The sequence below is a fragment of the Mustela lutreola genome, chromosome 11, assembly GCF_030435805.1.
Source record: "Mustela lutreola isolate mMusLut2 chromosome 11, mMusLut2.pri, whole genome shotgun sequence".
In the NCBI taxonomy this organism is placed as follows: Eukaryota; Metazoa; Chordata; class Mammalia; order Carnivora; family Mustelidae; genus Mustela; species Mustela lutreola.
The window spans coordinates 8120067-8142258 of NC_081300.1; the positions used below are offsets into that span (position 1 = coordinate 8120067).

At 37.5% G+C, this 22192-nt stretch overlaps 1 protein-coding gene across 1 annotated transcript in view; it reads right to left on the bottom strand.

Annotated features, from left to right (window-relative positions):
- DOK6 (docking protein 6) overlaps positions 1-22192 on the bottom strand; it is a 386183-nt gene that overhangs the window by 361678 nt on the left and 2313 nt on the right. The gene's annotated exons all lie outside the window — the stretch shown is intronic.

Below are 22192 nucleotides of genomic sequence, written 5' to 3' on the forward strand. Positions count from 1 at the left end.
TACCAATACTTATTATATGCAAAGGAACAATTGGGCAGATTAGAGAACCCAGAAATAATCCATACACACACAGGAACTTGGTTTATGAAGAAAGTAACTTTGAACATGAACAGAAAAGGATAGACTATTTAGCAAATAGTGATGAGAAAATTGGCTAAAGATAATTAGAAAATTAATCTGATCATTACATCTCATACTAACAAAGAATTATTCCAGGTGAACTGAAAACCCATGCAGGAAAATTGAAATTTGAACTATCAGAATAAAATGGAGAGCAAATTCATGGTATTAGGTCAGGAAGAATTTCTTCAGAGATTTTTTTAAAAACCCATAAATGAATGTATCTATTTATAATACGGTACAGTTAAAATAGTCAGATAGTCTTGCCTAGCTCCTTAATATGGGGATAAAGAAATAAAATCAAGGGGACACAGAATCTGAAAATTAAGTACATGTTCCCTAGTTATGTGACTTCCTTAATTTTAACGCATAAACAGTTTTCAACATTTTAAATCAGAATCATTTTGACTAAAAACTACAAGTATCTGATTTGAGATTGCTTGAAATATTGCATTTAAAGATATTTTGGGGGCACCTGAGTCACTCAATCTGTTAAGCAGCTGCCTTAGGCTCAAGTCATGATCCCGGGGTTCTTGTGATCAAGCCCCAAACTGGTCGCCCTGTTCAGCGGGGAACCTGCTTCTACTTTTGCCCCTCCCTCTGCTCATGTTCTTTCTCTCTCTCTCTCTCTCTCTCTCTCAAATAAATAAATAAAAATCTTTAAAATTTTTTTTAAAATAAAAATATTTTTCTTTGAGCGCCTGGGTGGCTCAGCTGGCTAAGCATCCAATTTTTGGTTTCAGCTCAGGTCATGATCTCAAGGCTATGAGACTGACCCTGCCTCAGCCAACTCCCTGGTCAGCGCACACAGTCTGCTTGAGATTCTCTCTCTCCCTCTCCTTCTGCCCCTCTCCCCACTCTTGCTCTCTCTCTCAAATAAATAAATAAATTTTAAAAAATAATAAATTAAGTTAAAATATGAATTTATTTTCAAACTATTCATTGCCTCATTATTATTGCAATTTTTATTTTTAATGAATTTTTTTAAAGATTTATTTATTTGAGAGAGAGTGAGAGACAGCAGGTGCACAAGTGCACGTGACTAGGGGTAGTGTTAGGGGAAGGAATCTTCAAGCAGACTCTTTGCTGACTGTGGTGCCTGGGGCAGGGCTTGACCCTATGACCCATGAAACCGTGGCCCGAGCAGAAATCAAAGAGTCGGACACTTAGCTGACTAAGCCACTCAGGAGTCCCTTAATATATTTTAGGGAGCTATTATATCATAAATATGATTGTGGGATAATTAAAAAAATTAATTTCATGAACCAATAACAACACGCAATGCAGGAATAAAGGTAAAGAGAGTCCAAGCAAAAGACTGTAAATAATTGAAAGGGGGGAGGGAGAGAGTCACATACTTTTTAGACATTCTAGAAAAAGCTTTGAAAGTGAGGTGACTTTTTTAATGGTCTTAAATGATGTGCCGCCTGTGATAAGTGATGATACTGGGAGCAGAAGAAATAATACTGAGTAAAGTCAGTATATATCTTCAAAGGACCAGAAGAGGGACGATTATTCATCCATTTTTATATAATGGTACAATACGCAAAAGACACTCCTCTGAATGTGACAGTAAAGCGTCTTTCTCTTTCTTCTGTCCGTGCAGACTCTTTCTTGCACTTTCTGGATAACTTCCATCCAGCATCCCTGTTGCCAGCCCCGCCGGTGCCAGTCCCACCCTCACATGCATCATTGTAACTGTCTTACTTACTCCGTCACTTAAAACTCTTCTAAAAACCCTCTGACTATGCATCAAGGTTCTAACTTCTTGTAACTTTAAATGTCTTCTAAACTCTGACCCTCCCCTGGCTGGCTCACTGGCATTCTTGTTCACGGCCACAGTTACTCCATGACCCTCTACCCTCTACCTCTACCCTCTACCCTACCTCTACCCTGCCCCGGTCACTCCTCTTATCCCCCCAGCCCCTCCCGCGTACCCACCCAATCAGCCTCTGCTCCTCCATCAGAACTAATTCCAAGACCTTCACTTCTCTGGACACTTCTTGGTTCTCAGTGTTACAATTCCCTCATATTTTCTCATCATCTTCCCTTGCCAAAGGCACGTACGCCTCTACTTTGCAACTGTGCGTTTATCTTTTCGGACCCCTTGCAAGCACTCTTTGCAGGCAGTTTTCATGCATTTAGCTGGATGTATCATGCACACCTACACAGTGCCTGCACCGAAGAAGCCCTCCATATATTCAATCTTCAATGAGTAAATCAGTGTGAGATACAAGATATACAAAAAAAGAACAGCTTTCTTATAAACAAATAACAACCAATAAGAAAATCTAATTTAAAACAAAAAAAGTCATTCAAAACAACAACAAAAATGTTGAAATATAAGAGTAAATATAACAAAATATTGGAACCACGTACATGAAATCTGAAAAGCTGACTTTAACAAGCTCATGGATAAGAATATTTACTAAATGGAGCTGAAATTTGGGTATTCATGTGGAAACTAAGATTACAAACTTAAATCTTAAAATGAGGATTAATTATAGGTTGATTAAAGATCTAAGCATATATAGAAATACATGAAAACAATATAATAAAATAGAAAACAGCAGTTTTATGTTACAGTATGGAATCACTTCTTAAATAAGACCAAAAAAGTGCAAGCCATAAAAGAAATAAGTTTGATTTCATTAAAATTTAAATGTCAGTAAGATACCAGAGACCATAAACAAATTAAAAGGAGAACCATAGCACGAGAGAAGATAGTTGTATGATTTATAATTACAAAGGAGTAGTATTCAAAGTATAGATGGAACTCCTATAAATGATTAAGAAGATATATTGCATAAAAAAATGATCACTGGAACTGAAGAGAAAATTCACAAACCAGGAAAATCAGCTGGTCAATAAACATATGAAAATATGTTCAAACTGCAGAGAAATAAAACTTAAACACCCATTTACCCAAAGGAGAAAAAAGTCTCACCTGAAAATATCAGGTGTTGGAGAGGAAGCAGAGGAAAAAGCTGGGGGAATTGAGTGGAGGGTGCATTTGGATACACCATCTGGAAACAACTTGGCAGTATCTAGTAAGTATGTGCCAAACTCTGCCCAGCAAGTACCTCTAAGCAGGTAACCTAAACAAACATACCAACCAAGAAACCTCTTGCACATATGGATTGGGAAATACAAACTGTGGAGTATTTCTACAAAATAATCATATAGAGAAGTCAAATCTATAAACTGAAACCCAACCAAAATGCTTAAATCTAAAAAAAAATCTTGAGCAAAAACAAGTATGTTGCAGGAAGTCACAAAGTGTATGATTTTTTTTTTTAAGATTTTATTTATTTGACAACAGAGAGAGAGAGAGAGAGAGAGAAAGCACACACAAGCAGGGGGAGCAGCAAGCAGAGGGAGAGGGAGAGGCAGGCTCCCCGCGGAGCAGGGAGCTGGACAGGGAGCTTGATCCCAGGGTCACAACCTGAGCCAAGGGCAGACGCTTAACCCACCAAGCCAACCAGGCTCCCACCAAAGTACATGATTCTTATTATATAAAGTTGAAACAGCAAAGCAACAGTAAATATTATTTAAATGTAAATCTGTAATAAACTTGGTAAAAAATGCATAGAATAATAGAGATAAGTTGATGTCTGAAGTTAGTGTTTAGGATACACAAAAGCTTCAACTTCATCCATTTATTTTTTTTCTAAAAGTCTGGAGAAAATACTGCAAAATGTTGTTTTTAAAGAAAGCACACATATTCTCTGCATGCTTGAAATATTTCATAATTTAAGGAAATACGGCAGTATTAAATGCTGCTGAGGATGTGAAAAAAGTTCTCTTGTTTCATTGTTCCAGGCATATGGATTTAAACAATTTATTGTGAGCAATCTGAAAACATCTAGTAAAGGGAAGTTGTACATGTCAAAAAGCAGCAACTCTACTTCTACTTACAAACCCTAGGGAAACCTGGATACACGTGATCAAGGAGAATGTATGTATGTATTTGCTGAAGCACGGTTTATAAGAGCAAAACCAGAAAAACCTCATAAGTGCCCATTAACAGAGGAAGAGAATCTTATTTATGCAATAGAAAACAATACAATCATTGAAATGAACAAGCTAGATCTATGTAGCCACATGGTTAATTACTGAATAGGACTGTTGAGTGTTTTAATGTCAAGAGGTTTAAATGGGTCTTCAATTCTCAACATTTTCCTATCTTAGAAAATTTAAAGCAGAAAGAAAAACTACTATGATAATGTTGGTAAAATATGTGTACTCCATATATGATTTGTAACATGATACTATGTAATTTTTAGTACACTTGAAATACTACATAATAAAAAAATACCTAAATGAAACAATGGTAGGTATTGTGGATAGCTTTGAGTTGCAAGTTTAAAATTAATTATTACTCTAGGTAATGAAAAGCCCTGGGAATATTTAAGAAGGGGAATTATATGTTTCAAACTGAAATTCAGAAAATCAGTGTGGCGGGACTACAAGGATAATTGAGCAGGCAGGAAAAAGAACCATTGAAAAGTCTCACCAATACTTTAGAATAGTTATAGAAGCAGAATTTCAACTAAAAGAGACCACAGATGGCAGACATTCCTAGGCAGCACCAATAAGACAAGACATTTGGTTGTCTGTAGTGAATCAGAGACGGGGAGGAGCCAGTATTGATTCTCAGATCTGATACTGAATTATTTTCAAAAAGCAGCAGTGCTAATAGAAATATCTACTTAAATATGTTTATATGTGGCAAAGTGACTGTTTTGGGAGGAAAATAGTACATTCTACATAGACTCATTGTTTTGGGGTGTGCTACAGGTATCAAGCAGGAAATGAGTTGTAAAAATTTGGGCATGCAGGGATACCTTGGTGACTCAGCTGGTTAAGCATCTAACTCTTGATTTCTTTCTTCTTCCTTTTCTTCTTTCTTTCTTTCTTTCTTTTTTTTTTTTTTTTTGATTTTATTTTTTATTTATTTAACAGAAAGAGAGACAGTGAGAGAGGGAATACAAGCAGGTCAGTGGGAGAGGGAGAAGCAGGCTTCCTGCTGAGGAGAGAGCCCGATGCAGAGTTTGATTTCAGGACTGTGGGATCATGACCTGAGCCAAAGGCAGCTGCTTAACCGAATGAGCCACCCAGGCGCCCCTAACTCTTGATCTCTGCTCAGGACATGACTTCAGGGTCCAGAGATCCAGCCCCTCATTGAGCTCCACGCTCAGCGGGGAGTCTGCCTCTCCCCCCTCTCCCCTGCCCTCTCCCAGCTCACATGCATGCTTGCTCCTGTGCTCTCTCTTCTCTCTCTAAAATAAATAAATAAATAGATTTTTTTTAAATTGGTCACATAAATCTGGAGATTGGAAGTGGGATTGAAGTTTAAAATATCTACAGAAGTCTTATGAAAAGTGAAGATAAAACTGTAGTGTTTAGTGTTCAGCACTAACAATTCTAAGGGAAAGAAGATGGATTTTAAAAACAGACCACGGAGAGAATTCCTGCAAGGCAGGCAGCGGGAGGGCACGAGGTAGAAGGGAAGCCAAGGACAGAGTCAGCGCAGGACATGCAGAGGGCGGCACCGGTGCAGGGATCCCTCGCCTTCCTCACAGATACAACAGCAGATATTAGGAGCAGAGGCTGTGCAATAGGGCTGGGAATTGCTAAAATATATATAATGGAAGGTCTAGAAGGTACGCTTCCCATCTGCTCTTCTGATAGCTGACACAAACTGAAGTAACATTTAAAATTTTTTTGAATGATGAGGCGCCCTAGTGGCCCGGTCGGTTGAATGGTGGACTCTTGGTTTGGGCTCAAGTCATGGTCTCAGGGTTGGCATCAGGCTCTGTGCTCCACGGGGAGTCTGCTTGAGATTCTCTCTCTCTTCCTCTCCCCACTCTTTAAAAATAAATAAATAAATCTTAAAAACATTTTTTTTTTTTCGAATGTCAGAGTAGAGCTAGTCAGGCAAAAGACCAGAAGGCCCAGCACCGGAGGTGAGGAAGCAGGGCAACCCCAGTGCAGGTGTAGCCAACCATGATCCCCCCAGCAACCTCCACACTGGTCCCTGTGCCTTCACTGGCATGAATCCACGCACGTCACTGTGCAAGAGAATATGTCTAAAACACCTTTAATCAAGTCATTGCTCTGGATTAAAGTCCTACCATGCCTCCTCGCTTTGTATCAAAAATAAAATCCAGAGAAGTGTTTTGCCCAAGGAAGATATAAGTGTCCCCAGGAGCTGAGATTAAATATAAAATACTCAAAAATGATGATACTTCTTAATTTGCCAAGTCAAATCGGTGCTTGTGGTTTAGAAATACCAGTGCCAATAGGTAAAAGAGTGTGGGGTCTACCATATGCCAGCCAGGTGACATATTTCATCTTAATTACAGCTTACAATAATCCTACAGGATAGTCTTTTGGCACCTAATGGTCAATTTTTAGGTGAGGTACAGAGCTGGAAATTCAATGGACTCAACCAAAGGTGGTTGGGTTCCTAGCTCTGAGCATCTGTACAATATAGTGGAGAGAGCCAAAGGTGGTTCTCTCCACTATATTGTACAGATGCTCAGAACTTGGAACCCTTGAGATGAGGCTTAAATCACGTTAATCATCTGAAGTCCTCAGTTTTTCTGAGCCAGAGGTCTGTGAGAGTTGTTTCAGAGACAAAAGCAATGTAATTATAGGTGAAAGTGGGGAATCCATCAACTCCCTGTAGGTCACAAAATCACACGTCATAAAAATCAACATCAATGAGATGGAGGAAAACCCATTACAGAACGTGTGTCCTTTTGCATTTAGGACGACTTCTACAACGTTTCTTTATGTTAAAAGAATAAAGGCAGGTGAGAAAATCTCTTAATTTTCTCAACAGCATTTAAAGTCATGCATATATCTTAAGGTTTCAAGGCTGGCAGATTGCACACATCACGAGGAAAGTGATAAAGAGTTCTAAGAATCATTCACGGATTACCTCTGGGATTAGGAATTGCAACACTCAGCAGAAACTAAGCACAGCAACAGAGATATTAAACTGGGGGAATAGGAGCTTCATAATTATTATGGTCATTAAGAAAAAGTATACCATGTCCTGCTCAGGGGTGTCATACCAGAGGAATACATTGCCATATTCGAACAGGTAGTCTGAGAAGGCACTAGACACTGTTGGGAAGAACTGAACTTGCAGACTTAGGCTGTTATCCCACAGCCCTTTAAAGATTTTATTAATTTATTTGCTAGACAGAGATCACAAGTAGGCAGAGAGAGAGGGAAGCAGGCTCCCCGCTGAGTAGAGAGCCCAATTCAGGGCTCGATCCGAGGACCCTGAGACCATGATTGAAGCCGAAGGCAGAGGCTTATTAACCCACTGAGCCACCCAGGCACCTCCCCCTACAGTCCATTATATTACAGCCTTCCTATATAGAGTGAAGATGGCATGTGCCCCGCACACTGAGGAGTGAGCTCGTTCAATGGAGAATTACATGTAAACGCAGTTTTAAACTGAAAAATACTATAAAACACAAGCTGTTGGTAGGATTCATCATGGAAAATGGAAAACAGTTACCACGGGTCCTAATTCTGCACTCTTCGAAAGTTCACAACCAATATTAAAAAATATATACAGAAAAGAGAGTCAAAATGGCAAATGAAATATAACATGACAATATGAGAAATCCATTTAAAGATAATGTTGTAGAGATTTATTTTTTGTTTTTTAAATTTTGGTAACCTTTACATCAAAACTTATTTCCTCCAAAAAACTAATGTACTTTGGGGTTTTTTGTTGCTGTTGCTGGTTGTTGTTATGTGGATTCTTCCTTAAGAGGAAACTAAATTTTAGTGCTTTACCAAAGAATTTTCAGAAAATATTTTCAGGGAAGTTAAATATATTTTGTAAAAATGAGGCACTGAATAGCATAAAGACATCTTTTGGGTGATATATTTCCAATTACAGCCTTCATATTGCAATTTGATTGGCTGCTAAAGCTAATTACAGAGGGGGGAATTACAAGTGCTTAGGAAGGCACTGCCCATAGTCCTGTACAGGCCAATCAGAACCATGGCAGCACAGTTCTGAATGTGAACTCATTGAACAGTTTAGCTAAGACTTATTGACTTCCCTCTTTCTTGCCAGGCTCAACTCGTCCGGCACAGGGTTTTATTTATCATTGTATCCCGATGTACGGCACAAACCAATTTTTCTTTCGGCTCTTTTTACCACTTCCTCCTTGAGAAATTTCTTATTAATCTATCCTTAGTTAATACATATTATATATAAATATATTCTTGGTATTTTTAATTGAAAAAATTGCCCAGTATGTTGCAGATTCAAAGTGAAAAGCAGAGGAATTATTTCTTTTACTTTTTTTTTTTTTTTTAGTTTTTTTGTTTGTTTATTGGCCAGAGACAGAGACAGGGAGAGAGGGAACAGAAGCAGGGGCGATGGGAGAGGGAGAAGCATTTTTCCCACTGACCAGGGAGTCCTCTGCAGGGCTCGATCCCAGGACCCCAGGATCATGACCTGGACCGAGGGCAGATGCTTAACGACGGAGCCACCCAGGTGCCCTGGAAAGGAATTATTTCTTTCATCACTGATTCTGAATCCTAGATGATTCATGGATGTCCAAATACTTCAGGTGTTGTTAAACTTACCTTTTATAAAGTCATTTTACTCCTCTCCCTTCATGTTCTATTCAGTTATTGAAATGAACTTATCAGCAGAAAGCATAAAATCTGAAACTTCTTCTTAGATGCTTCATTTGGAACTTTATTTACTTTACACTCTGGACAGTTTTGTTGCCATTTCCAAAGGAGCTGTACCCCGGTATCACCTTGAGCATCAAAACGGCTAATGACACTTTTTGGATAGGAGCGGAGCCAAGTGATCCTTTTCAGAAGACACAAAATGAAATTTCACTGAAATATTGCTGAATGTTATCTTCTTCTAAGTAATGATGTTTTTTAAAATTTGGACAAGGTGGCTCCATTTAGAGCCCAAAATGAAAGGCAGAGAAGGTTTTGCACTGCTGTTTGTTTCTGGAGTCAATGGAGTGTTCAAGCCACTTGGCTCCTAGTAATTAAGGTGTCCTGTGGGCAAATGTAGCTTATATAAACCTCATTTCCCAGAGAACACTAAATTGCAGCTGCAAAATGATCAACATTGATATTCTTCACAATTCAAAGAGAGAGGAAGACTATATCAAACTAAAGCTTCTGCACAGCATAAGAAACCAACAAAAAACAAAAGGCAACCTGTAGAGCTGGAGAAAATACTTGTGAAGCATACATCTAATAAGGGGATAATATCCAAAATACATCAAGAATTCATATAACACAATAGCCAAAAAAAAAAAAAAAAAAAAAAAAAAACTAACCACACAATTTTTAAAAAAATGGGCAGAGAACTTAAACAGTTTTCCAAAAAAGACATACAAATGGCAAAAGGTACACAAAAAGGTCTTTGAATCATCCTGAAAATGCAAATCAAAACTATGATGAGATACCACCTCACACTTCACACCTGTTCAATGGTTCTCATCAAAAAGACAAGATACCAGGACTGGCATACATGTGGGGGGGGGGGAGCCTTCGGCATGGTCGGCTGGAATACAAGTGGATGCAGTCACGATGGGAAACAATATGGAGGTTCCTCAAGAAATTAAAAATAGAAATACTGTATGATCCAGCAATCCTTCTTTCTGGATATAGATTACAGTAAATTAAATTAAATTAAATTAAAATCAGGATCTCATAGAGATACCTGTGCTCCCTCGTTCATTGCAGCATTACTCACGTTAAGCTGTCTTTGCTCAGGGAACCGCAGTCCAGAAGAGCTGCAGGGATGTGTGTCCCCTTCCAAGGAGCTGCCCCAAGAAGTCTGCGGTATTGGTTTAAAAGCCGTCTCGAGGGTTTTAAAAATCCTCAACCAAGCACTGTTTTAGATCTTGGGAAATATTATCTATGTAATGTTACAAAACACAGTGAGGTCTTACACCCATTTGACAATTAAGCAAAGTGAGGCTCGAGGGTGCGTGACGTTTCCCACGGGTCACCCGACTCTGACTGGCAGAGTCGGTCATTAAAGCCAGGCTGATGGATGGTCAAGACGGTGCTCTTGCCATTTTCCTAAACTACTCCCACGATAACGGGGCCCCAAAGGTCCTTATCCTGCTTGGAAAATATGGCAACATTTCGAGGCTTCCCGTACATTTTTTAATTACTACCTCTTTTTATTCTGAGATCCTTGGAGTTGCACGTGCAGCTACTGGAAGTAACACACGGTGACCCCGCACAGCCGTTACTCCGTTTTCCCCTATGGGAACATCTGATAAAACTCTAATCCGCTGTCACAGGCGGGATCTCCGCAGGAACACCGTGGAGATGCAGGTGGAGAAGCAGGACGGTTCCAGCACCGCGGGGTGCAGCCGCCGCGCTGCAATCAGCACAGCCGCACAGGGGCCCGCGCGGCCTCCCTGTCCATACCCTCGGGCGGCTCCGAACCTGTTCTTCACTTCCGCAAGTTCATATCCCAAAAATACTACATAAAGGACATCACGTGTTTATAACCTTTGGGAATTTTTTTTTTTTTTTTTTTTCTTCACACACTCAACGTGATCTGGAGACTCACTGTTGTGCGAGTGAATAGTTTGGTCCTTTTGGTCCCTTAGCATCCCGGGGTCCGCATCTGCTTCCGTTTACTCGGCCTCACCCAGTGATGGATATCTGGTTTGTTCTCAGTTTGCGGGCGTTTCCGGCAGAGCTGTGTATCTGTGCGTGAACAGAAAGTTCTCACGTCTCTGGGACAGAGGTCCAAGACTGCAGCTGACAGGCTGTAGGACGGTGGTTTAAGAAACTGCCAAATTGTTCTCTAGAGTATCAGAGCCCTCACCTCTCATTCCCACAGTGATGTACAAGGGGTCCAGTTTCTCTGCCTTCTTGCCAGCATTTGGGGTTATCACTGGTTTTTACTTTAGCCGTTCCAGTAGGTGTGTATTGCTAGCTCATGGTGGTTTTAATTTGCATCGCTCTAATGGCTAATAATACTGAACATCTGTTCCTCTGCTTATTTGCCATCTGCACAGCAACTTTTGTGAAGTGTCAGTTCATGTCTTTTGCCCATTTTTGAATTGAATTGTTGTTGCTTTTTAATTTTTACCATAGAGTTTTAAGAGTTTCTATACTAGTTCTTTGTTAGAGATACGTAGTTCATGAATATTTTCTCCTAGTCTTTGGTAACTTTTTTTTCATCCTCCCCATGGGCTTTTTTACAGAGCAAACATTTTTTATTTTGATGAGGTTAATTGATCAATTTTTCCTTTTATGGTTTATGCTTTTGATGTCAATTCTAAGAATTCTTTGATCCACATCCAGTTTCCAAAGATCTTCTTTTGCATTTTGTTACAGTTTATAGTTTTACTTTCTACCCTAAGTTCCTGAACTATTTTGAGTTACCAGGTGTAAGGTTTATGTTGAGGCTCATTTACTTTGCCCAGGGATGTCCAATTGCTTCAGCAACATTTGTTGAAAAGGTTACCCTTCCTTCGCTGATTTGCTTTTGCACTTCTGTCAAAAATTCACTGGGTATGTTTGTGTGGGTCCCTCTTTTAAAACAAACATTCTCTTAATTATATGATCTAAATGTATGCTCTCGTCAAAGCTCCTACACTTCTCCATGACGGAAAGGCGTAATTCATGAATGGTGTGCTAAATGTCCAAACTGGCAGTGACTACAAAAGAAAATGAATTCTAGTGTTTACACTTTGGTAAGGAAAGGCATTTCATAGGCACTACGTTAAAAATCAATTACTTTAGTGATTCTAAAATTTAATTGGGTGACTTCCAATAATGCCATTTTATCTGTCAGAAGTATTAATTGCTATCAGTTGTAATAGAAGTTGACACTGGCTGATTTAGATAGAAGGAAATACATTAAATGTTTCATTACTTCAAATTAGGAGTAGAAGGCTGGACAACCAGGTTCAAGCCTGAACAACCATAAGTGATCTCTTAAATCTTTAAGTTTCTTGACGAGGCTATTAGCTTTGGACAGTAGGTACAACAGTTTACATTGCTTATACTTTTGCATCAATAAATCAATCCAGTAGAAACACTTACTCTGTTGTCCCCTGTGAGGATTCCTATCCTGGGCTGCCCTTTTCATCACTAACTCAATGTCCGGTCCTGTAATTGCTCATACCGAGCTCATTTCTCACGGCCTAGCAGCAAAAGATATGAGGAAAGAATATTTTTGGAATTTCATCTTCTATAATGTGAAGTATCATTTCTTATCTTCAACATCCAAAATATCAATGTTGGCGGGGTGCTCTCCAAATACATGGAAAAAGACTGAAATGCTGGCTGAAAAACTAAATGATGAACATCTAATTCCTGTTGTCAATTCATTCGACTACTTAGAGAGACGCACTATGCCAATTTATTCCAGTTCAGTAAGGTTCCGTGGTAATATATAGTGATAAGCAACTTGCTCTGAATTCTTTTCTGGTGAAAAGCATGTCATTTATTGTAGAATCGCTTGGGTAGATTAATACCAAATGAAACAAACACAAACAGCAAACAATTCCGTTGCCCAGAGGGCAATGCAGTAACAATCTCTGGAAGCAAAACAAGTTATTGGAAAAACAAACCAACAAACACACAAAAACCTCAAAAACCATCTCCTGTGATTGGAATATGTATCCAGTATTAAAAACTACTGCTGAAAAGGAATATTTGGCCTTGTGCATGAAGTCAAACACTGTAGCAGGCTTCTAACTGCTTCTTGACTCATTGCCCCCTCATTTTTGTGCAGAGGCAGGTTTTTACACACACACACACACACACACACACACACACTCACGCACACACTACCTGCGCCAGCCATGTTTAGTCCTATCACTCAAGTATCTTCTTTTTTTTTTTTTTTTCCAATTTCACTAGAACTCCAGTTCTCCTACACAGATAGATAACTTGTCTGAAAATATCCAGAGACAAAATTACCACAGGAAGAGCGGCTCACCACTAAGGCAGAGCTATAGCCAACTCTCTTGGCTCTTAGTGGATTTCTGAAGGACCACAGGGCCTCTGTTCCCCTCCACAGAAATCACTATAAAATTCAGCCAGCTGAGAGTGTTCCATTCTGGTTAGCAGTGTGCTAGGTAACTCAGGGAAGCCTGCGTGTTGACAATTGGAAACGCTGCACAAATACGAACATCATCTACTTGAATGTATTCAAGCCTACCAAAGACAAAACTGAGAATTTATTTCTACACGACAGTCTAAAAAACAGAATCAACTGAAAACTGTAGACCAGAAAAAATAACTTAAACAGACTACAGTGAATAAATTTAATAGGTTATTCTCAGCTGAGTAGGAAATTAGTGAAATGGAAGATACATCTGAAGAAAATATCCTGAAGCTTCAAGTGACAAAAGAATGAAAAATAAAAAAGCATAGACGTACAAAAAATATGGTATAAATGATTTAGCGTATGAATAAGGAAGGAGAGAAAAGAACGGACAGAACTGACATGACAGGAGGGGGAATAGCCAATAACTTTTCTGAACTGAAGAACCATATCAAGCCATAAAATCCAGAAGCACTATAAACCCAAGAATAATAAACAGAATTAAAATTACATTTACACATAACATAGAAAAATTCCTGAAAACCAGAAAATGAGGGCATTAAATGTAGGCAGAGGGGAAAAATCTGATGATTTTCCAAAGGTGACAATAAGACAGCTAAGTTCTCAATGCAAACAATGATAGTTAAAAGACTTGCTTCTCTGCAGTGCTAGGAAAAAAAGAAAACCAACCTTCTATATCAGTGATTCTCAATCCTGGCTGGCCTCTAGAAGTAAAACAGGCCTTTCTAGGACGCTGAAGCTCACCATTGATTGGTCTTCTTGCCCAAATACTACTTCACTACAATGAATTCTAGAGTCAGGGATGTTGCAAAGTGGAGAATGAACATTAGCCCTTCTTATAAAATACATTAGTAACTTCTTGGGTTTTTTAGAACATTGTAAACCCTTTATTCTGGGCCTTTACCTCAATACCCCTCAGCCATCTAGACACATATTATTAATTAGGTATGCTGTTTCTTCCGCACGGAACTCACAACAAAGCCTTCTTTATTCACGATTTCTCAGCTTGGGGTGACTTTCCATGCAAACCACAAAGCACACACTGTCTAAGTGTACTCAGTAGGTATTTGCCATATATTGTCCCAATTCTCTCTCCACACCCATCCACTCATGTTCTGTCTCCTCAATTCGGAGACAAAGAACAAAAGGCAGAACAAAAGAAACCTGGGAGACAACAGGAGTGCTATACAGCCTGGGCTGCCTTGCAGAGCCATAAACCCAGACCTACGAAGAATACAAAAGGGACTCCAAGGTACAGGGTTTTTCCTTTAATAAAGTCTGAAGCATTGACTCTCCAATAAGGAAACCATTACAGCACCATTCAGAACTTACTGAGTTTTAAATGAAGTACAATTTAAACAGCCATGGTTTTGTAATCGCTTAGATGAGAATACACAAAGTAGAAGAAGGAAGTCTTTGGTGAGCAGCCATATTGATGGCATCCCATGGACGCTGGGCATCATGACGACGGACAGGAAGAATGATCCAGAGTCCTTAGAAGATTCTGAGTTATGTCCACCACATTGTTTCAGAAGTGAATTTCTGTCCCTTGAAGATACTCCTGCTTTATCATTTTTGTATTCACATTATAAAGGCTCACAGACTGTCAGTAATTAGCATTGTGTGACTGATTTATTGCATAACTCTCTATTTTGGGAATGCCAATTCCTTAGTCTCAGCACTAATAATGGTGTTTTTAGTAGTTTACAGTGTTCTAACAGATCTCACATTTTCCTTATTTCTCCCCAAATCCTCACTGTGTGATAATGATTATCAGCCAGAGCACCACAGTCAAAACCCCTGGGGGGACTTCAGAAGCGCACCCCTACTCACAACCCAGCCAGACCAAATCAGTGAGGAAAGGCACAAGCTCTCGAAGTAACTCCAACATGCGGTCATAACTGAGGCTCACTCTCTTTAAACAGAGGTCTAAGTAATTTAGATAATCACGTAAAATATCAGAAAGCAACAGTACATGTGTTAAGCAGCCATCAGAGTTTTAAATAGCTGTTATTTTAAATGTATGGAAAAACACATTTCACATGTATACATAATTTGGTAGCTTCCAGTTAAACTCAACAGCATGGTTTGGCACTAGACGGGCCTTTGTTTAGAAGACTTAATAGAGCTCATACGTAAAGATTCCCAAGTGTAATGAAGTCTATAAAAGCACCAGGAAAATGATGACACAGGTGCTTCCTACAGCACAGCCCCCGGGTCCTTAACACATTCAGGGAGACACACTCCTACTTCCTCGTAAGTTAAATGAGAAGTCATACTTTCCAAAGCAAGTTCAAATATGTAAGAAGTATGTTTTCATTCTTTTTCTTGAATAGTATGTTAGAAACTTCACTTAGGGTTATGTAAACAGAGATACAGAATTTTCTCGTACTGGTTGAGAACCTTTAAAAGACATAGTTTTTGAAAGATATGCTAAATTTCAACTTCAGCTAATATCAAATTTTTATCCAAACTAAGAATACTGTGAACATGTAAGAATTTATATAATAAATACTTAGCTTATATGCCATTAAGACATTTTATGAACATTTTCTTCTCCTGTTAACCTTCCTATTATATTTGTATATAATTCAGTGTGTGTATGAGGACTTACAAGTCATTTGGAAATATATGCCATTATATTTAATATATAACACATGTATGTGTATCATGTATCTGTGTATGTATGCACACATACACATAAACAGACACACATACATATTTAAAAGAATACTGAATGGTCAGAGAAAACTGATTTCATGTTTACAAGAAAAAACTCATGAGAAGAAAAATAACTGTACATGTTTATTCATGTAATATATCTTATATAAATACCTACACATAAGTAACAAAATGGCATATAGACTTTTTTTTTAATATGAGAACTGAAATAGAAAGAGAATATCATTTAAGTATATCTGTTTCAATTCTTTCCCCTTAAAAGTAGCAAGCAACACAACAAATAAACAACCAAGTCTCCGAGGCAGAGGTCATGGTCTGGTTCAGCACTGCCCAGTGTGTCCGGATTTGGGTAACAATGTCACACTGTGTGCTGCATGACTACATCACTACATAACATCTTTTGATTGCCAGATCCCAATAAAAATGTATATTTTTAAATTATGCTTTTTTAAATGAACTCATTTTTCATTAAGTTAATTTAAGCATAATCTTTTACGTAATTATCTTGAAAGATCCTTTTCCATAAACAGAGGTCATGCTAGAATAAGGGGTTTAAATCTTTCTAAAAACATTTTAAAGTCTACACAGACACTATCAGCTGCATTTTGGAGCCAGTTTTCTATACTCAAAAGCAGGAATTAGCCAGTTTTTCGATGGTACAGTGAAAATGAAATCATGTCCATTCAAAGTGGCCCTGGAGAAATATCTGCATAGTATCTCCTTACTGTGGCATAAATCCTCTAACTAAATAGCATTTTTTTCCAGTTTTATTGAGATGTAATTGATACCTTACATCGTGTAAGTTTACAGTGTACAATACAATGATTTGTGTACACACTGTGAAATGATCACCACTGTAAGTTTAGTTCATATCCATCTCCTCACCTAGTTACAACTTTTCTTTTCGTGAGAACTTTTAAGATCTACTCTCCTAGGAACTTTAAAAAAGACAATACTGTATTGTCAGCTACAGTCACCATGCTCAGCACTACATTTCCAGAACTTACTTAGCTTACAACAGGAAGTCGGTAGCACTTTCGTCTGCAATGTAAATAACTTAGAATCCAGTCAAGTGAGTGATAATATTAGCTTTACACCAGGCACCCAACTGAAGAAAACACATTTACTTTGAACAGTACACATAGCTGTGTCGCTGCTTGTCTACGTGTACTACAAAGTGGAAGCTGTTGCATTGTAGATATGACACTGCACCTGAAGTTAGGATACCTAGATTTGAGTATACACATCCACAGATAAACCCGGTCTGTCTCTAACTCTGACAGATTCACTTTACTTCCTTTGGATTTGCATTTATGTATAAAAGTTTAAATTAAATGAGGGTAAAATTAAATACACTTTCAAAAGCATGCTGGGAAGATTATGTAAGCTAATATATGTGGAAATTCTTTATAAGCCGTAAAATAATACAGCAAAATGCAAAATGATTATGTTACTATTATGAAGCCTCAAATAAAACTTCAAAGTGTTCGTCCTCTCAATCATTTTACTATTAAGCCAAAATATTAGCCAAGATTTTACAATGAATTTAGTACAATAACAGGAGAAATATTTTGTGCATGTTCCAAATATTACAACCACCATTTATTTCAAACAACATGAGAATATTTTTTTTTAGTACATGAGTTCCTGTTCTCCACTAATAACGATATATCATCTCTTATTCCATTCAACTTGACTGACAGGTGTACTAGTCTCATTGAGGAATAGTGTTATAATATGAAAAGGAAGTACTCAAAGGATAATCCTGCTCTGTGTTGTAAAATAGAACTAATGGAGATCTATTCAGAACGTTAGTGAAAATGCTCTCTACCTATATTCTTGAGCTCTTTGGTCAAAGTTGCCAGAGCTTGAAGAAAAACAGAAAATACTGTGAGTCACATGAGACAAAAGCAGTAACACTGAAGTAAAGGAATCAGAGTTATTTTCTCTTTGAACTAGTTTGTCCCATTGGATAGAATTTATTTTTTTCTTAAAGCTAAAACTTCAAAAGTTATGAAATCCAGAAAAGATCATTAGATGGCAGGAAAACAGGTAATTTTTATTTTGTTTCTATTGCTTGCCTTTTACCTTTGCTTAGTCTCTAAAATGAAGAGGATGTAAACAGAAACAGACCAAAGACAAGAATACTTATTTAGTCCCAGTCAATATTATTCACATGGGTTATTATGATCCAAACGGAACAAAATATTACAACGAAAATACTTCAACAAAAATGGGTCACACCTATTTCAAAGACTTGGGCTTCAGATTAAACTATTTTTGTTTGTTATTTTCGACTGATCTAAATATCAACCATTACTGAGCACTTCTGAAAGGCATTTAAGGAAACTGGCAATGTAAATCTTGCAAATAAATATTTGACCACTGTGTGATTAACCACTTATAAATTACTCACAATTTATTTTGGTCATTTAAAAGATTTCCCTGAGTACTGAGTATAATCTTTTTTATCTGAAGAAATGCCATCTTTTGAGATTCACCTTGCCAGCAGTCATGTGTAAATACATAAGATAAAAACTGAGATGTGAACTTTTCCATCTCACTCCTGATTTAACGGCTTGCCCCAGGTAGTGCTCAGACATAATCATTTAATATCAAAATCCAGCAAAGTATTTTTACAGTTAGGCTTATTTTTATTTTCCTTGTTTTTGGCTCTCAGTCTTGAAAGTTCAAAGAACATGAGGCATGCCCATGTGCAGGCATAAGGATTTTTTAAAAAGACAAAAAAATCTCCTTAATTTCTGAAAATACCTGAAATGTCACGTGCACACACACACAACTGCAAACAAATTAATATATAGGGATTCTACAGAACATATACAACTTTTTTCAACTCTAAAATTCTAAGATCCAGTAATTCTTGCAGAGATATATAGACAGATAAATAGGTACAGACAGAGATAAAGAAATTAAGTGGAATGTATACAGTATTAAACTCCTAATTATACTCACCAAAAATAAAACTAGCTAAAATAATTAGACTTTTCATACCTTCTAAATTCTATATTTAATGAGAAAGAGATAAATAATAACCATGGCTATAATGATCCTTTTTAGAAAGCAATGTCCAGGATACAGAATATTCTAGAAAGAGAAAAGGTTAAGTATACCCAATACAATGTCCATGTCTTAAATCCATAGACTGAGAATATGTATCTGAAGTAATGATCATGAGAGGTTTTTTGGACTTTTGAATGGTCAAAATCATTAAGTTATTTACATATTTTATCTTAAATATATTTAATGCATCTACTACCTGGAAAATTGGTAATGCGTGTCATACAAGATAGAATTACTCTTCATAAAATACTTTCTAGATATTTGGGAAACAGGAGGAATTTTTAATTGCCTAACCAACCAAAAAAATGCAAATGCACACACGAAGATTCCCATTTATATTAGTGAATGAACTTCTGTAAAGGGGTAAATTTTCATAAACATGTTTCATGAAAAACTACTCTCTTCCATCATCAGAAGAAAACTTTTTGTGGAAGGACAGGAAAATCCAAAGAATTTATAGAAAGAAGATCAATAATCATCAAGCTATCATCAAGTATCTCAAGGTTCTAATCAAGGATGGAGGAAAAACAAAAACAAACACAAAGGAGGGAGAGGGGACAAGATGTAAATGAATCCGTAGTAAGTTGTTGAAGCAAATGGAGACTTGGCAAAAGGGAAAATCCTACATAGATGTTAAGCTCATAAAATTGGGGCTCACCACACACTCCAAATGTGTTCCTCTACATTTCCCTGCTTCCCTTATAGCCAGGTTGGGGTAAAGTGACTATTACTGGCCTAATGTACTATGAGTAGTAGTAGTGATGTAGGAGGTATTTACTGTTACTAACCCTGAGAATACAATATGACACTCGCAGTGGGACATTCACAGTCTCTCTCTCTCTCACACACACACATACACGCACACCAGCTGATAAACAGTAGATGCTCCATAATTATTGATCATTTGTTGAATATGCAACGCCCAACTGTGTCTGGAGACGTTCCTTTGATACCCGCACGCAGCAATACAAATCCTTCACTTGACTTTGAAAAAGCAATAGAAAACAATTTCTGTAAAATGCTATTTGTCTGTGTACAATGTACCTTGACGGTTCACACTGATGTATTTGAACAGAATTCCTTGAAAACAATGATGTGAGGCCTGAGTCCAGAATTAGTCAAACTATGTGTACTGTGAATGTGTACAGTGAACTTAATGGTAGGGATGATGATTTCCCTCCATAATGCTGCATTTACCTTTGCTACATTATAGAGTCAATAAGTCATGTGTAAAGTTGTATTAATGGTTTCCATGGTTGAGTTCCTAGTTTACCTGCAAACCAAGAATGGGTTGGATATTTTACAGTATATGCCTTGCTGACTTAATTTAACCTATCAGTGTTCAGAAGGAAACAGGTAATAAAGGCTAAGAGATAAACAATTTTGACCAAAATGCTTTTTCTTTTTTTTCTTTTTTTTTTTTTTTTTTTTTAAAGATTTTATTTATTCATTTGACAGAGAGAAATTACAAGTAAGCAGAGAGGCAGGCAGAGAGAGGAGGAAGCAGGCTCCCTGCTGAGCAGAGAGCCCGATGCGGGACTCGATCCCAGGACCCTGAGATCATGACCTGAGCCGAAGGCAGCGGCTTAACCCACTGAGCCACCCAGGCGCCCAGCTTTTTTTTCTTTTATTTAGTGTTTTCTGTAACCTTTTCTTAGATACAAAATACTGACCCGCATGGTATCTTGTGAATTTTAATACTGCAACATTAAGAGAGCAAAAGGAATGGAACTATTGTAAGGGCTTTTAAATCATGAAAAGGAAAACAATATATCCATAGAAACAGTGATTTGTTATAATGAAAAATCAACACACACTATGAACAAATGACTGTAAGAGTCATGTCGTTATATGTTTAATGACTTAATACCTTTAAAAACTGGATTGGGGCACCTGGGTGGCTCAGTGGGTTAAGCCTCTGCCTTCAGCTCAGGTCAGCGGGGAGCCTGTTTCTCCCTCTCACTCTGCCTGCCTCTCTGCCTACATGTGATCTCTCGCTATGGAATTAATAAATAAAATCTTTAAAAAATAAATAAATAAAACTTTAATTATCAAATAAACATATTTTTAAAGGGCATGGGTAAAATCCAGGATAATACCATTTTTTTTCAAAATTATTTTCCTGAATGGAAGACGGGCTGATTAATGAGTCAAGACAAGTTTCAAAGCAAACATTCTAAAAAATTGTTTAATGCTTACTACTTCACTCCAATAACTGGCTAGGGAAGTGGCCTCAACAGGTAGCACTAGATTCTCTAAGAAGACACATGGTAAGGGCTCTTTCAACCACTTGGAACTGGAAGCACCTGCATCAGGGTTGTCCCCCAGCCTAGAGGGCAAGTAGCACTTCTCTGCCCTCCTTCTGCACAATAAGGAACACTAACTTATGAGGAGTAAAGTTACAGTAGAACATTTCACCTCAAAATATATTTTCATGTCATAATAATCTCTGATGCCACTGCCTTCATGCCAAGGGTTTTTTTCCCCCCTTACAATATTATAAAATTTGATTTTTGAGAGCATGAGTTCTGTACATCATAAATCAAATAGCTATGCATATGTCATTGGAATTTTTATTTTGATATTTAAATATCATAAGAGAATCATTATGTAACTTCTGAGTTAAAATTATTTTATTTGGAAAAATCTATAGTTCGGAGTCCATAAAAGAAGTAATATGTACTATTAACTATGAAAATGAAATTTTAATATTTAGATAAATCCTGTTTCTATGATTTGGGATAGGAATTTTCATGTGTAAGGCACTCATCATCTGCTTAGAGTTTCACTATCTTATGAGACCCACTTAACTTACTAAGGTTCACAGAAACATGTAGATGAAGTTGTGTCATCTGAAGTCACCCTTCTGAATACTAGAATAGTCTGAATAGAAAGTCTAAAGTTTTTTAAATACATAATATTCTTCAAAAATAATCAAGGTTAATTTAACTTAATATTTCGATTTAATATTAAAACAAAACTATTTCAACACCAAAGTCTGAAGTTCACCTTTCTCAAGCAAAAATGGAAGACAAAATTAATTTATAAACGTATTTTTATTGTTTTCTCTGAAGGGTGTCCTTTACAAAGGTGTCTCTCTCAACAGTGAGTATGGAAAGAGAGGACTGGGGATTGCAAATGTATTTGCACACAGCTTTAGGAGGAATGGTATTTTAAGAGGACATTTCA